General features: G+C 51.9%; 1 long non-coding RNA gene across 5 annotated transcripts in view; it reads left to right on the top strand.

The window, feature by feature from the left end:
* Positions 1 to 686: 686 nt before the first annotated feature.
* Positions 687 to 16,549, top strand: part of LOC115524897 — a 28,431-nt gene continuing 12,568 nt past the window's right edge. Inside the window, exons 1-8 of one of the 5 annotated variants that reach the window (XR_003972256.1) lie at positions 687 to 786; positions 5,326 to 5,439; positions 6,048 to 6,394; positions 7,089 to 7,331; positions 9,431 to 9,531; positions 9,765 to 9,909; positions 11,875 to 12,029; positions 13,551 to 14,403. This is a non-coding gene — a long non-coding RNA (uncharacterized LOC115524897). Of the gene's footprint in view, positions 787 to 5,325; positions 5,440 to 6,047; positions 6,395 to 7,088; positions 7,332 to 9,430; positions 9,532 to 9,764; positions 9,910 to 11,874; positions 12,030 to 13,550; positions 14,404 to 16,549 lie in introns of those variants that run through there. The other 4 variants (XR_003972257.1, XR_003972258.1, XR_003972255.1 and 1 more) reach the window with 4 other exon arrangements.

Here is a 16,549-nt window from a genome sequence, read left to right as displayed (position 1 = left end):
ACGGTGACGTGTACACGTATGTCTCCCCGAGTGGCAGCTCTTGTATCCAGGAACTGCTTATCATCCCTTTATCTGCAGGGCCCAGAACACGGCAGGTGCTCTGCACGTGCATTCAGGGAATGAACAGGTGGATGTCTGGGTTCCCAGAACTCAGGGACGCTCTTGTGCGCCTAGCACCCATTTCTCTCACGCCCGACTGCCACGGAAGAGGAGTGGAAGAGAAACAGGCATCGGGTCTTTGTTCCAGCCATGGGGCCTGTGGACACGTGATCCAGGGTCACGATGGCGGCTCTGGGTACAATGCCTGGCAGCTGCCGAAGCTCCGTCCGCCATCCCTAACTCCTGAGGGCTGCACAGCTCGAGAAGAAGGGGAGCCGCGCTCTTCCCGCAGGGCCGTGATGCATTACAAATTCAGGCATCAAGCAGGAAGGCTACAGCTCAGTGCCCATGAGATAAACGCACACAGCTCGTTTGCACAGAGCAAACATGCTGGCTGCTGTCAGCTTTGTTGGACCCACAGGGACCACAGCGTGGGGATCAAGGAGGCTGGCTTCAGGCAGACGGGCCTCACCCTTCCGGCTCAGCAGGAAATAGTCCTTGCCGCTGAGACTTCCGGGGGGGGGGCGGGGGGTAGGACGGAACTGGGTTCCAATTCTAGCTCTGTCACTCAGCGATTCAAACCTGGGCTCATCTCCTCTCCTCTCTGAACCTCCAATTTGTTCATCGGTAACATGGGGATTATGGGAACTCTTCGGAGAGGCCCCGGTGAGGATCAAATAAGGGAACGTAAGTGGTATACGATGGGCATAGTATACGTGGGTTTTTCACTGCTCCAAAAACCTTCTCAGGTTCTCTGATCTGTGACCGTGGCTCTGGCCGATAAATTATTCCATAGAAGAAGTAACTGAGCTTGTTAAGTGCCTTCCTAGACTTTTAACGAAGTTTATCGGATTTTAGGAAATAGCAAAGTATACGTGTTAGGGGCTGCTAGGTTCACTCACTGGGCAATAAGTATCAATGCTAATAATGGGGCTAGCAGATGAGCATCTAACATGAGCCTGCGATCATTCTAAGCATTTTATTTTTTATTTTTATTTTTTAAGTAAAAAAGCCCATTTTTAAATGCTTATTTATCTTGAGGGAGAAAGAGAGAGACAGAGCACGAGCAGGGGAGGGGGAGAGAGAGAAGGAGACACAGAATCCGAAGCAGGCTCCAGGCTCCGAGCTGTCAGCACAGAGCCCGACGCGGGGCTCGAACTCACGGACTGTGAGATCATGACCTGAGCCGCAGTCGGACGCTTAACCGACGGAGCCAGCCAGGCGCCCCTCTAAGCCTTTTGCATACATCATTCAGTCTTGGCAACCACACTGTGAAGTTGATGATATTATTTTTCTGGTTCTATGGAGGACACTGAGGCCCAGAGAGGCTGAACACCGTTCACAGTTACACAGCCAGTTAGAGGCAGAGCCTGGTTTCAAGCCGGTGGTCTCGAGCCCCAGCCTGTGTCTGAACCTCGGGGCTATACCGTCTACAAGGGGCTCATTCTGGCTTCCCAACCTGATGGCATTTTACAGTGCTAACTGTGCTGTCGCAAATGACAAGGACAAGAGTACCTGATGCTCGCAGAGCACTTACCCCGTGAGTGCACCTGGCTGAGGCTTGGGTGCGCGAACCCACAAACCGTGAGATCGTGGCCTGAGCCGAAATCGAGAGTCGGAAGCTCAGCAGGCTGAGCCACGCAGGCGCCCCTGGCAGAGCCCGCCTTTAACCAGCACGTAGTTCTTACAAGCGGAGGATGACGCAGGTGCATGAGTTTCTGGAAACGCCCAAGCTTAGTCTTGGCACGTCATTACTCAACCGGCGCAACTCAATTCCAAGACACCGCACGGGGCAACCGCTTTGACCTCAGGGCTCCCCACCTACACGGCGGCTTCGCGAGGGCAGGTCTCCTTCCTGAGCCCACCGCGGCTGCTCCTGCCCAGCCCGTCAGCCTCATGCCCCGTCCTTCCCTTCACCAGAGGGTCTCCCTAGGGGCAGGACTTAGCCACCCGGGTCCACGGGCCTCCAGAGGGTCATCTGGATAGAATTCAGGGGGTCAGAGAACTTGGAAGGGAGTAAGAAAAAAATCACAGCTCTGCGTTCACTGATGTCGACTGAGTTGAGTATTTCCTTTAGTTGTGCGTCACCTCTAGAAATCACATATAAATTCCTCTCACGTTGTATAGGTGCAGATGCCTTGAGATACCACTTACGCCTATCACTGCCTCGAAATTATGGTGCTTATTAGACCTGCCTCTGGATCTTATTATTGAATGCTTTAATAAAGAAGCACATATCGTGCTAAATTATAAATTTGTGGTTTTAATATTTTGATACTATTTTTAATGTAATTAGTGCACCTTCTAATCCAATATATTTTTATTGGATGCATTGAAAAACAATATTCCCAGGAGTCTCTAGTCTTTATCAGACTTCCAAAGAGTCCCTGGCTCATGAAATATTTATAGCAATCCTTTGAGGTAGGACTCTGTTATCGCCTCTCATAATTCCCATTTTACAGAAGATAAAGCTCGGGCACAGGGAGGCCAAGGATACGGCCCAAGGGTACACAGTTAGTAAGTGAAGAACAAGGATGTGGATTCAAGGCAATCTAGAGCAGAGCCTGCGTTCTTGGCCAGCACACTTGGTCTAGGCCCCCTCGGTGCCCTTGTAGGCTTCCAGATCATTCCTCCCTGGAATGGAATCACTGCTTTATCTCTTGGCAAACTCCAAGGACCCTCAAGATGCCCAACCCTCAAGATGCTTGGGCATCTTGGTTGGGCATCTACCCAACCCTCAAGATGCTTGGGACTGGTTTTATTGGTCTCTGAATCCCTGGTGCCTGAGCCAATGTTGAACCCAGAAAGGGTTCTAAATAAAAGTTTTTGAATGAATAAACCCATAATGCATCATACACTGTTGAGCAAAGACCCCTTTTTCCTGCCAGAAACTTTAGTGCATTAACAAAAAGGCCCCAAACCAAATAATTTGTCCACATTTTATAATGGCATCAGTATCGAGTTGTGCATTTTTACAGCACTTTTGATGTGGCCAAGAATTTTTATATCCCTTCGACTTGAACCTCGAGTGTAAATTGGGCTGGACGGGAATGAGGCACTTGCTTTCACAGAGTAGTAAATGGAGGCTCCAGGCGATTGGTTCCAGGCAGTAAAGCACAGGGATGAAGGGCAGAGGCTGGGATCCCAGCAGTGGCCTGGATTCAAGCGCAGCTCAGCCACGCCCTGGCTGACCACGCACGAGAGCTTCGCCTCCCAGAGCCCAGTGACCTCACCCGCAGGACGGGGACAGCTATAGCTGCCATGTGGAATTGCCGTCAGCCTTACAAGGGAGGGTGCGTGCTGTCCAGAACAAGTTTCTGGCATGGCGTCAGGACGCAGTAAATAGTATCGGCCCCCCAAGATCAGGGGAAGGATGTTACGGTGTTGGTGTTACCGCAGGGCAAATGCAATCGAGAGCGTGTGCCGCAGCCGAGTTAGAATTCAATTCTCATGCCAACTCAGCCACACGGCTGGAATAAAACCCCGTCCTTCCCTGGACGTTGGTGTCCTGATCTGCAAAACACGGGGGGGTAAGACAGGTTCAGGATGCCTGGGCTCCAAGTGCCTTCTTCACATGAAAGTTCTGTGCAGAGTCAGCTTGGAGAACAAAACCGGGGCCGCCCAGTGTAGAGACAGGGTGGGACCCCCCTCCCCGCCCCCGGCTTGGGGGATGTTGGTGGATTTCGGCGTCTCTAGACGGGCTACCTCATAAGGTAAGGTGGCCCGCTTTCATCCATGTTCCAACTTCTCCAGCCCAACTCTTAGAGTGTGTACGTCTTTAAGGAGAGTCGGGATCTCCCCACCCCAACCTGTTCCCTTCTTTCCTCTGATTCTCACTGTCCTGATTGGGAGCCTTGAGGCTTCCTGGGAACATAACATTGATGCAAAAGGCTGACTACACAGGGCCTCTGCCAGGGGACGCTCTCGGGAGCTGAGCAGTGAGCTGGGCCGGTGGAACCCCCTCCTACGAGATGGGTCCATGGGCCCGCGGTGTAAACGGCCTTTGTTACTTCATATTGTTAAACCGCGGCGCGGGGAGACGGGAACCGTGTGGAAGAACGCAGCGGGGTCAGGCCAGGCTGTGGCGAGGCTCGGGGAAAGCCTATCGAGCGGATCTTCTTTCCCAAATGACTTTCCTCATGTAAAATTGTCTTCTATTATTGCTGGAAAAGGGGTTTTTAAAAGAGGTTAACACGCGACTTAATGAATATGGAGTAATAATGTTCCTTGTATCAAATTAAAATTCTAAGAGTGCCACACGAAACAAGTACATTAGGAGTATCCGACATTATGTATGATTATTACCGGACTGCTTGATTGCCCTACATACTTGGGAGTGAAAGAAACAGTTCCAAGTCTTGCATTTGAATTGGCGAGCGGCACCCTCACGGTGAGAACCTGGGCAGGCCAGAAGCATGCCCACCCCGCTCAGGAACGTCCTGCGATATTAAGATACATCCTCATGATAAACCAGAGGGATAACGGAACCGATAGACAAGAGCATTGTCTCCGTGGAAGCAGGGGGTAGAGAGGGGTACGGACCAGTTGGGATTCCAGGGACTCTATCCTTATGCTGCGTGGCCTTAGGCAACTCACTACACCTTTCTGAGCCCCCCGTTCGTGACACTGTTATGTAGTTTGGATAAAGGACCGCCGTGAGGGTACACCGAGGTTCCAGATGTGACGGCACTTTGGAAAGGCTAGTGGGTGACTGAGTTCTGGGGATTGAGGATGATGGAAAGGTCTTTATGACAATTGCTTCCCTGTTCTCGCTGCTCTCCCACTCCTGAAGTCCGGCTGCCATCTATAACACTTAATAACAGTAACCCACACTTATTAAGTGCTCACTAAAGGCCAGGTATTATTTCACTCGGTTCTACTGTAACTTTATGTGCTAAGTATTGTTATTAACTCCATTTTATAGAGTAGGAAAGAGAGGCTCAGAATGGCTGATAAGCCGCCCAAAGCCACGGGACCAGTAAGCAGCAGGGATTTAAACCCAAGTCAGAAGACGCTACAACCTCTCAGTTCTTATGCTGTATTCGCCTCTAAAATACGCCTGACAAGCTGCTTCCAAACTGTGCTTGAACACCTCCAGGGACGAAGGGCTCATTACCACCCTCATCCCTATCCTCACAATGAGTGCTCTCCCCTGACACATAAAGCATTATTATGGTGAGATTATTATCTGTAAAATAGAGTGATTGGAGTAGATGCTCTCTTAAGGTCTATTCCAGAAACGTCACTTGGAGAGCACAAGCCTTTACCGACACATCCAGCCTGGCTGCAGAAGAAAGGATTAAACATCTCCGTATGAAAATGGAACGCAGCGAGTAAGAGGTGCGCGTCAATGGGGGCAATTAATCCTCTTTTGCCGATCACTATAAAAAAACATTTGCTGGAGAGGAGGCATTTATTCCCCGCAGACACACGGTGCGATTTTAAAATATCTCCACAGAAGGAAAGATGACGGAGGAAATACAAATCTATTAAATGTGCAGGGCAGAAGAAAAAGGGGCTTCCATAAAAGGATTTCTAAAGCATATCAAAGGCTTCTGGGGTCAGCGAGGGCTGTCGGAACACTACCAATTAGAGCTAAATGGGAAACCGGCTTAAATCTCAAAATTAAAGATTAAGAGCGCCAATTAACTTGTCTTCTAACAGAAAACACAGCCCTTAATGCTCAGTGTGATTTAATATTTCAAAATTATGACCACAAGCATCTAAGGCTGCCATTCGACAATATAAAACGGACAATAAAAATCTCCGCGGGGCCTTGGCTATCCCGGCCGAACGGGCGTTGAACTACGCGGGTACAGGGTGGCTCTGAAGTCACAATGGCTGGACTGGCCCCGGGCACAGTTAGAACTCGCCCCAGGACACCTCAGCTCCATTTTCCAAAGACCCGTTCTCTGGCCAGCAGGAACCTTTTGATTTGTGTTTCGCAGGCTTTAATAAGGTGGATTATACTGATGTGAGCGGAGAGGAAACCCCCAGCCGCGCTGAGAGGGGCCGCAGACTTTTCCGGCAGATTTCTCCAAAGCAGGGCTTTTCAACCTTGAGGAGCTTTGAAAATGCCTCACCCCTGGGCCTCCATATAGACCGCAAGCCCAGGGCATTGGAATTTTTTAAAGCTCTCGGTTAATTCTCACTGGCACCCGGGGTTGAAAACTGCTCCTCTGAAATACTGTGGACCCACCGAAGAAGAGAAAGCGGACATCTGGAACACAGGGAAGCCTTGATTTATGCTGGAGTCACCAGGATGCGGGCCCACGGAAAAATTTCCTCCTGGCAGGTAGGAACTGGGAGCTGAGTAGAACACAGAATTCAGCCTCTGACAAAGTCTTGGAGCATAAAACCAGAAATATAAAAAGCCCACGGCTGAGACTCTAGGTGTCTGGGGACACCCCTACACGTGTGAGGCCCCTGTGGGTGACCGGCCTTCCTAAGGAGGGTGAAGCTGAAACCCCCATGTGGAGCTGTCCAGGACCTCCTCCTGGCCTTGAACCAGCTTCCCTGTCATTTCTCCGTGACTCTTCTCCCATTGCCTGGGTAACAGCGTGGGGCACTGGGCAAGTGCCCAGCTCTGCAGACAGATGGATGAACTCAGGGTGCAGAGACACCATTTAACGAGTGATCTTGGGCAAAGAGCTCCCCACCTCGAGCTTCCTCAGTTTCCTCATCTATAAAACACAGATAATAACAGGACTCACGGGGTTAGTGTAAGGACCGCCTGAGATCAGCCCTGCGGGCCCCCGGCGAGGCGTCTGCTTCACGGATGTCCCTTCACAGACCCGCTCTCGACATCCACCGTGTATCACCTCGTGCCTCCCTGCCGCCGTGCTTTTGCCCAGCCAGGACCCTCCACCTGGAGTGCCTTCCCTCATCGTCCATCGCTCCCTGTCCGATCCCACATTATTTGCCCTGATGCCAGGTTAGATACTACACTTAGCCCTCGCTTTTTTCTCTTTGCTTCTTCTCCATTCCAGAATTTAGGTTTTAAACTCTCCAACAGGACTGCTCTCTCCTCTGACCGTTCACCTCACCTGCGTCCTGGACCCCTACTTTGCAATGACCATCGTCTGCCTGAATCACACCGTCACTCCCCCCCCCCCACCCCCGCTGAGGATTCCCTGAGGATAACCGGTGTGGCATTTCATCTCCTGGAGGCCAGTGTGGAGTCTCAGAAAAAGCATGTGCTTTGGCACGAATCCTCCCAGCGAGCCAAAGAGGTAAGCCCTATTCTTATCCCCACTTTACAGATGAGGAAATCGAGGCGGAGGTTAAGTCACTTGCCTCAAGGCAAACAGCTCTAGTTCAGAGCCGGGGCTCGAGCCCAGTAGGCTGGGCTCCAGAGTCCTGGCTCTCTACCGCTTTGGGATGCATCCTTGCAGAGTGAGGTGAGAAGAGACAGGAGGGAGAAAGGAATGACCAAGGAGACTGGGTTATGGAGACACCCTGAGCCCCAGCGGGAGCAGGGAGGCTCTCATCAGCATCAGGGGGCCTCGGGGAGGTCACATGAGCCCCGAGTTTCCTTTCCCATCACTGTCTGTGTGAACCACCAAGGACGGGCTCAGAGGTCACTGACCAAGCATCTGGTCCGGAGTGATGCCCTTGTGCCCAGACACTGCCCAGCCCTCCTCCAACCTACCTGGATGGGTGGGTAACTCCGAGTCCCAACCTTCCCCCAACCAGAAGGTGGGGGGCCCTAGGCGTCTAGAGTGATGGTGGCGGCATGAAGGAAAAGACCACACCGTGGCCGAGAGCAGACTGAAAGAAGAACCAGCTGGAAACCTCCCATCTAGCAGGGCCCGTGTGAAACGCAAGCAGTAACATACCATGTGGCCCACGATCCCGTGGGCTGGAGCTCTGCTAGAGCAAAGCAGCACTCCTTCTCCCCTTCTTTCTCATGGCCGGGCTCCAGTGGCCTCCTCTGATCCCGCTGGTGACCGTCCTCCGGCCCACAGCCCTTCCCACGCACCCCTCTATAATGACAGTGGTCACTCTGCCTTACGCTTATGCCCGTGGCCTGCTTGGGCGTGCAGACCGTGCTGGGCTTGAAGATCAGGTCCAGTCTTATTCATCTCGGTCTTCGCCAAGCCATCCCCCCAGCATGTGCCCGGTAAGCCAGGGTCGGCTGGATGGATGGTGCCCCCCGCCAGACAGATCAGCCAACTGGCGCACATCACCTTGACCCGGGGGGCCACATGAATTCTGAGGCCTGCACAGCTCCTGGGAAGTCTCCTTCCCTCTGCCCTCTCCCCACCAGCTCACTCTATGCTGCTGACCATCCTGCCTCCACCACGGTCGTTAACTGGGTGGGGGAAGGTCTTAGGTGGCTCACTTAACTCCTCTGAGCCTCAGCCGCCCCATCTGGAGAAGGGGGCCGTTGTAACGGCCTTACAGAGTCATTCGAGGATACAGTGAGCTGCCATTGAAGGAGCCTCGCACAGGCCCTGGCAACAGGAGACTCCTACAGTCACTGGTTTCCTGTTGGGATCCTCCCTTCCAAATCGCAAAAACAAAGTGCTTCCGTCTGGCCCCGCTGGCGTCGTTCTGCTGGTTCCTAGGCAGTGCGGGGGCTCCAGGGTTACCCCGCAGGGCCCTTCTCCCAGCCTCCTTCACGGTGATGGCATGAGAACAAAGCCAGGCCTCATACGGGTCTCCCAGGACCCTTGCCAGGGGGACGTCAATCCCTCCCCCTCAGCACAATGAGGGCCCTTTGCCTCCCCACTGTCACCTCCCCCGGGAAGGCTGGTGTCACGGAAGGGCCTCCAGGGGAGGATGCCCTCGGGCAATACCGAAACCTGGTGCTGGTGGTAGTTGTGTGCCCTCCCCCCATCCCGTCCCGACCCCCACCAAAGCTTCTGAGGGGCTTCCGTGCTGCAGACCCAGGGGCTGAAACCGCTCTTCTGCAGAAACAGCTTTCACAGAGCAAACCAGAACAGGAACAGTTTGAAAACTCAGTGATTTTAGGCCCAGAGAACTAAATGTTCAGAGGAGAGCACAGAGCAAGGTCTGCTCCATGGAGGGGGGGCTGGGGGTGGGGGCGGACACTAGTGCTCCCCCCCCCCCCCACCTCCCGCCCCACCGCCAAGTAAAACGTAAGTCATTTGGATTTTCCGGCTTGCCTTCCTTAGCAGTTCATGGAGGGGCTGCTTCTGCTATTTGTAACCTTAAAAAAAAAAAAAAAAAGACACAAAACTCCTCGAGGTGTTTTTCCAATTCTTGGGACAGCCCTTCAGGGTTTGTTTTTATGTTCACAAATTCATCCTGTTCTCCTGGCAAAGCCGAGAGGCGGGCGGCCGTGGTTCTCTTCCTTGTTTTCTAGATGACTAAGCGGAGGAGGCTCAGAGAGGTGAAGACAGTTGTCCCTGGTCACCCAGCTAGCGAGTGCTGGGCTGGGGTCTGAACCCCTCTCACCACCAACTGGTAAATTCCCCTTTGTGCCCTGGGGCTTCCGGATTGGGGGGGGCGGGGAGGGAGGAGAGCGACCAGGTTTCGGGCTTTTTCTGCTTTTCTGTCTCTCTCTCTCACCAGCTACAGGGAAGGCCGGCCCAGAGCAGAGCACCTGCAGGGCTGTCTAGAAGGCAAGGAGCGTGGGAGGGGAAGAGATCGGGGACATTCACTCGTGGGCTAACTTCTGTTCCTGTTCCCTGTTGCAGGTACTTGTTCCTCTGCCATATCACTTGGGCTTCTGCATAGTTTTCCTTTGGAGAAAGGGATAGACAGCTCAAAAATAATTGGAAACCAGCGCACCAGACCAAGCGAAGTCCGGGGCTCGTGCCTGGCGGATCGGCGTGTGATAAGGTGGGTTTCCGTGCAGGCCGTGGGGAAACACGAAACTCACAAACTTAGAAGAGACTGGAGAGCCTCGGAGCCGCCAGCGCGAGTGGTGGGGGGCGGTGCCTCTTCGCTGAATTTGAATTTAAAATCCTTAGCCCTTAAAAAAAAAACAAAAAAAAACAAAAAAAAACAAAACAAAAAAACGGGCAAGACCCACCGTGCTACCTCCCAGAGGCAAAACCCCGGGGAAGGTTTTGCAAGGGGAAGGTTTTGTAAGATGTGGGCCTGGCCTGGCCTGAGGGGCGTGGCCCGCTAGGAAGGTCAGCTCCTGATGCCCCGCCAGTGACTCTGACCTCCAGGCCGGTCTGGGAGGTTTTCCCTCATCCAAGCAAAACACGTCAGACCTGGGCACCTCGGGTCAGCCTCGGGCAGGGGCTGGCAGGGCCACTTAAGAGAGGCAGGAGTTTAAGGAAGTCTCTGAAGTCGCTCAGACATCTGCAGAGGCTAAAACAGCAATTTCCTCTTGGTGGCGGGACATGGTGTTCCCAGAGGAACACGTGGCCCCCAGGTGCTGATCGGCCGCGGCTGTTGTGTCCCTGACCCGGTTCCTGCGGCTCGGCCTGCTCAGAGCCAGAGAGAACCTGTTTGACAGTCCACACGGGAGGAAGGGCCAGGGCTGGGGTCACTGTGACCAGTAAGACATGGTCCGTGCCCCTGACGAGCAAAGGACACGCCGGGAACTTCTGTCCCCCTAGCCAGCGGGGTTCTGGAAGTAATGGCTACAACAGACGCTACAATTTGTTGAGAACTTACTATGTGCTAAGTGCTTCATGTGCATTCATTGCCTCATTGAATTATTACCACCCGATGTCGGAGAAGTCCTATTGCTCCATTTAACAGATAAAAAGACTGAGATTCAGAGAAGTTAAGTCAAACGGTAAGTGGCAGAGCAGAGATGTGAACCCAAGTTTAGTGCCTAAGACTTCACCCTTGATCATGGTTCATTATCCAGACCCAAAGTATCTGGAGTAGTGGGACCCCACCCCTACCAAGGGCTCCTGCTTTAGTTTCTCTATACCATACATTTTCAGGGAGACAATGTCCCCCCCACTCAGGGCGCAACAATTGCTTCCGGGGGGGGGTTACAAAAAAATCTTACTTTTTAATGTATAAAGCACTCATACAATATATAAACAGATGTATAGCATATCTGTAGTATTAAAAGTTGATGCGGGGTGGGGGGGCTCCGATTAGAAAAAAAGTGCCTGGAACATAGTAGTTGCTCAGCAAACAGTCGTTCCTTCCTTCACTGCCCACTGGAGCCAGATGTGAATCGGTCCCATTGGGAGCTTTGCATATTAGCCCCAGGCTCGGCCCAGTCTCACCCAGGTCCACCCTCGCTCCGTGAGCCCTTGTTGTCCAGGCCCCAGCAGGCTCGACGTCAGAGTCTGCTCCCATTAGGACCCAGGTTCACCCCCGCCCAACATCCTTGTTTCCTCCTGGGAGGCCCCAGATCCCCAGAGTTGGCTGTTGGGACTCGTTACAGGTTAAACAGGTACAGGCTCAGATCAGCTCCAATGAAACTGAACACTTCAGGTCCCTGTGGTCAATTCTCCCAACACAGGGAAAAAGGTAATTGTCAATTAACGAGCCCATCAACTGAGGCGGGAGGAAAATCAATAGCACGGACCAATGCGAGTGTTCTAATGCCAGTCAGGATTCCCGGAGCGGGAGCCTTTCAAATAGGTACACGGAGTAATTGGCTGCTCCCTTGTGACCCGTCCCGCGGACTCTACAACTCTCCAATTAACATGTACCGTTGACAGGCACACAATTATTTGGGTTCACTGTGCCCCAGCTAGTGTTTGTTCAATCAGAACTTGCAAATACACAGAAAGTGCGCAGAATAGCAAACGCGGGATGGCTCTGGGGGAAGCCGGACAGCAAGTGGGTCTTAAAGGAACCCTGGACTTGGGATTTCTCTTCCAGAGAGCTGCCCCGAGTCTCAGCTCGGATGTTGGCCCACAGCCCTACTGTGGCCGGCCCCTGACTAGACCTGTCCTCATCCCACTGACGAACTCAGAGGGGGCTGCCCAGGGCTGGGCAAGCGCTGCCTCCTGCGATCTACTGGAACCGTCTACCAGGTGACTATCGTCCTTTGCAAAGAAGGAGCCTTCTGCCTGGAAGGCCATTTCTCATCTCTCCCACCCGGATCATTGTGACCCATCCAAATCAGTCTCCAGATCCGCGGGGATTCTTCCTGGATTTTTCCAGGCAGGGCCCTTTTCCCTGTGCACCTTAGCTTCCTGGGCTTCCTTCTCCCTTGGCACGTATCCCATTGGGTTACCCCACTGTTTTATCTCAGTGTGCCTCCCCAAAGAGTAACTGAGCCCTTTGATGTCGGAGACTAAGCATCTCTAGACATCATCGCTAGCAGAGAAGGGACTTAGTAAAGGGCTGTTGGGTGGACGGGCGGGTAGGTAGTGCAAAAAAAAAAAGTTGGTGAGTGGACGGGTGGATTTGTGGGTATACGGCAGAGCAGATGAGGAAATGGAAAGACTGGTTGTGAATGAAGGTGGGTAAGAGCGGAGAGGATAAGTGGGGGCATATAAAGAGGTTGGGGCTGGGAGGTCAATGGGTGGAAGGATGGCTAAAAAGACAGATGGGAGGCTGGCTGGATGGTGTTGGGTGCTATCTGGAAGGCCATTTAGCACTGTGGTTAGCAGCGAGGGCTCTGGGGCCAGATGCCTTGGGTCCCACCTAAGCTCTAGTATCCCGTTGTCTTCTGGCTGTGTGACGGTGGGCAAACGAATCATTCTCTTCGAGCCTTAGTTTTATTACCTTTATTTACTTATTTTTTTTTAATTTTTTTTTCAACGTTTTTATTTATTTTGGGGACAGAGAGAGACAGAGCATGAACGGGGGAGGGGCAGAGAGAGAGGGAGACACAGAATCGGAAACAGGCTCCAGGCTCCGAGCCATCCGCCCAGAGCCCGACGCGGGGCTCGAACTCACGGACCGCGAGATCGTGACCTGGCTGAAGTCGGACGCTTAACCGACTGCGCCACCCAGGCGCCCCAGTTTTATTACCTTTAAAATGGAAATAATACTAGAAATTCCCTTTTAGCTTGTTGCCAGGGCTAAGGTATACCTGGGAAACACTTAAAACCGTGGCTGACACGAAGGAGGCCTGAAGAAACATCAGCCACTGTAATTTTTATTATTATCACCGTACCTATTGAGAGACAAGTCAACAGACGTGTGGAAGGATGGCTGGACGTGCAGACAGCTGGCCGGATGGGCAGACGGATGGCGGCGTGACGAGGGAATGAGTGGGGGGACAATCTAATGCACACACAGATGAGTGGAGGGTGGGGGGAGGAGAGGAAGGGAGAGGATGGGGGGGGTTGGACACCAGAATGGATGCTCCGTGGGAAGGGCAGCAGGTGGAGCGATCGCAGGGAACCCTGCTCTGAACTCACCCCCAAGGCGTCAGAGTCTGCTACCCGCCGCACTCCCGATGGGAAATCCTATTGGAGTCGTCCCTCCCCAACACCTAGGTCTGCTCCTGCTCTGGCTCCTGACAGTTTACAAGCCAAGCTGTTCTCTGAGGCGCTCGTGGCACTCAGCAGCTGGTCACGCAGTCCCTGTCCTCCCCGTCACAGAGCCATGCCCAGGGCCAGGCGGGCTCTCCTCCCAGATGGCCCTGGTCTGAATCTGCTGGGACTTCAAGTCTGCACTGGGGAGCTCAGTGCTCCACTTGAGGCAGCAGGACACAGCTCTGCCCCTGTGACTCCTTTTACGCTGTGTAATTGCCCTCAGCCTCCCGGGAAACTGAGGGAATGGACTGAGCAGCGACTGCGTACCAGACCGACCCTCGGCGCTTTTTGTCATATTTAATCGGTATCACAATCCTAGAAGGTGGAGTGTAATCATCCGTGTCTCACACATGGGGTCGAGAACTCAGAGTCACGGAGAGCAAGTGGAATCAGGACTTGATCCCAGTCTCCCACTCCAGACACCAAGGCTCTTTCTACCACCTCAACATTCTTGGGGGCCTCAGAAGAGGATCCCATCCCATTTCCAGGGGGCACGCAAACTGTTGCTTGGGGACAAAGCTGGGACTATGCCAGGATTCTGGACTCCCCCAAAACGCCTTCTAGGGATAAAATGATATTTCTTATTGACCTTATGTTAGAACAACTTGGCTAGAAGAAGACCTGTTGGTTCAAAGAGTTCAACCATTGCCCCCCTGCCCCCAACCTTACTCCATATGCTGGTGAAGAACATAGACATGTACTCCTTTGGTCGCCAAGGATACGGCAATCTAATGTGATATCTCCCCAGCAGGAATGGTCCCGGTACTGGTCAGACAGGTGGAACAGCCCTTCTCTGCCCGTCTCATGGGTTGGCAGCTAATCCTGAAATCAGCTTGTGATCCACTCTCAGGGCTCCTTGTGTCTTAAATGGGACTCTTGAGAACCAAGAGCCTTCAAAATCATGGATGAATCCTGAATCGCGCCCGCCAGGAGCCTCTCCTACTGTCCTGTGTGGGCAGGCCGACCCACTTGCACAGGTGTATCTCCTCCCTGAGCCAGACGAGAGGCCTTCTGTGCGGATTGTTAAATATCTAAAATTTTCCAGTGCTACCTGATGTTCAAAGTACCTTGTCATAGGATCCCCAAAATAGCTCCAGTACAAGAAAAAGAAATTACAGACCAAGCTCACTTACGAAATGGGACAGGAAATTCTGAATAAAATATTAGCTGATGGAATTCAGCAATTCATATTTTAAAGTACATCATGATCAAGTAAAGTTTAACCCAGGAATGTAGGGTTAGCTCGATATTGGAAAATTTATTCTACGACACGGCACACGAACAGACGAACGGAGAAAGATCAGAGCGTCATCTCAAAACATGCAGAAAAGAGACTTAATATCATGGAACACATATTCGTGATTAAAACAGAAACTCTTGGGGCGCCTGGGTGGCGCAGTCGGTTAAGCGTCCGACTTCAGCCAGGTCACGATCTCGCGGTCCGTGAGTTCGAGCCCCGCGTCAGGCTCTGGGCTGACGGCTCGGAGCCTGGAGCCTGTTTCCGATTCTGTGTCTCCCTCTCTCTCTCTGCCCCTCCCCCGTTCATGCTCTGTCTCTCTCTGTCCCAAAAATAAAATAAAAACGTGGAAAAAAAAATTAAAAAAAAAAAAAAAAAAAGCTTTAAAAAAAAAACAACAACAGAAACTCTTGGTGAAATAAGGGTGATGAAGTGTACCTATGAAGAAATTTAAGCAAATATTTCACTCAAGGATGAGGCGTTAGGCCTAGTTCCTTTACGTCAGGAGTGAGGTCGGATACCCTCTATCGTTGACACTGCTCCACATTGAACTGAAGACCTAATCAACACAATGAGGAAGGAAGAAATGAGTAAATCATGTAAGAATTCAAAAGAAGTAAAACTGACTTCATTTGCATTGCTATATAGAAATTGCCCAAGAATCTACAGTCTTCTAGAATGAGTAAGAGCGTTCGCTGTAATACAAGCTCAGTATCTAGGTCTCAGTTGTGTTGCTATTCATTCTTAGTAATCAGTTCAAAACTCCTCTTAATGGGGTGGGGGACTTGGAGGCTGGAGGGTAGAGCCCCAGATAGAAAAGATGAGAAGACGGTTCGGCCAAAGACCAAGTCCAGCGTCGATGATGCAGTCGCCATTATTTTTCCCTGGTACCCTTCCTGGGGAAGAGCTGCTCAGCTGTTGTGGAATGCTGAACCTCCCCTTGGGTGTTGGCCAGGAATCTCCATTCCCAGTGGAGGGCTCTACCCCAGAAGGTGTGAGGGCATCTGAAGTCGGTCAGTCAGAGAAAAAGACGTGGTAAATCTTTTTTTTTGGAAGTATATTTAACATCGTGTTGCATTAGTTTCAGATGCACAGTAGGAGTCAACAATTGTATACACTTCTCAGGGCTCATCAAGGTCATTGATCCCCTTCATCTATTTCACCCATGTCCCCATCCACCTCTCCTTTGGCAACTACCAGTTTGTTCTCTGTTAAGAGTCTGTTGTTTTGTTTCTTTTTTTTTCTTTGTGTGTTCGTTTTGTTTCTTAAATTCCCCATACGAGTGAAATCATATGGTATTTGTCTTTGTCTGTCTGACTTATTTCACTTGAGATTATGCCTTCTAGGGGCGTCTGGGTGGCTCAGTCGGTTGAGCGTCCGACTTCGGCTCAGGTCACGATCTCGCGGTCTGTGGGTTCGAGCCCCGCGTCGGGCTCTGTGCTGACAGCTCGGAGCCTGGAGCCTGCTTCGCATTCTGTGTCTCCCTCTCTCTCTGCCCCTCCCCCACTTACACGCTGTCTCTCTCTCCTTCAAAAATAAATAAACATTAAAAAAAATTAAAAAAAAATTATACCTTCTAGGTCCGCCCGTGTTGTTGCCAATGGCCAGAACTCATTCTTTTTTATGGCTGAGGAATATTCCATTATATAGATAAATGGATAGACAGACAGACAGGTTCCACGTGTTCTTTATCATGGCTTAGCTGCCAGCTGTCGACTTGGAAACCCTCTGTCAGTTTTTGCTTACATGTGGGAGCCTGCCTTGCGGGAAGCAACTTGCTTCTGACCCTTTCTCGCCCTCTCTTCATGGAACCAAAGGGTGTTAGCAT

Source organism: Lynx canadensis, chromosome D1 (genome assembly GCF_007474595.2).
Source record: "Lynx canadensis isolate LIC74 chromosome D1, mLynCan4.pri.v2, whole genome shotgun sequence".
NCBI classification, from domain to species: domain Eukaryota; kingdom Metazoa; phylum Chordata; class Mammalia; order Carnivora; family Felidae; genus Lynx; species Lynx canadensis.
The sequence above is the reverse complement of the archived record's forward strand: the minus strand, read 5'-3'. Positions and strand labels throughout refer to the sequence as shown.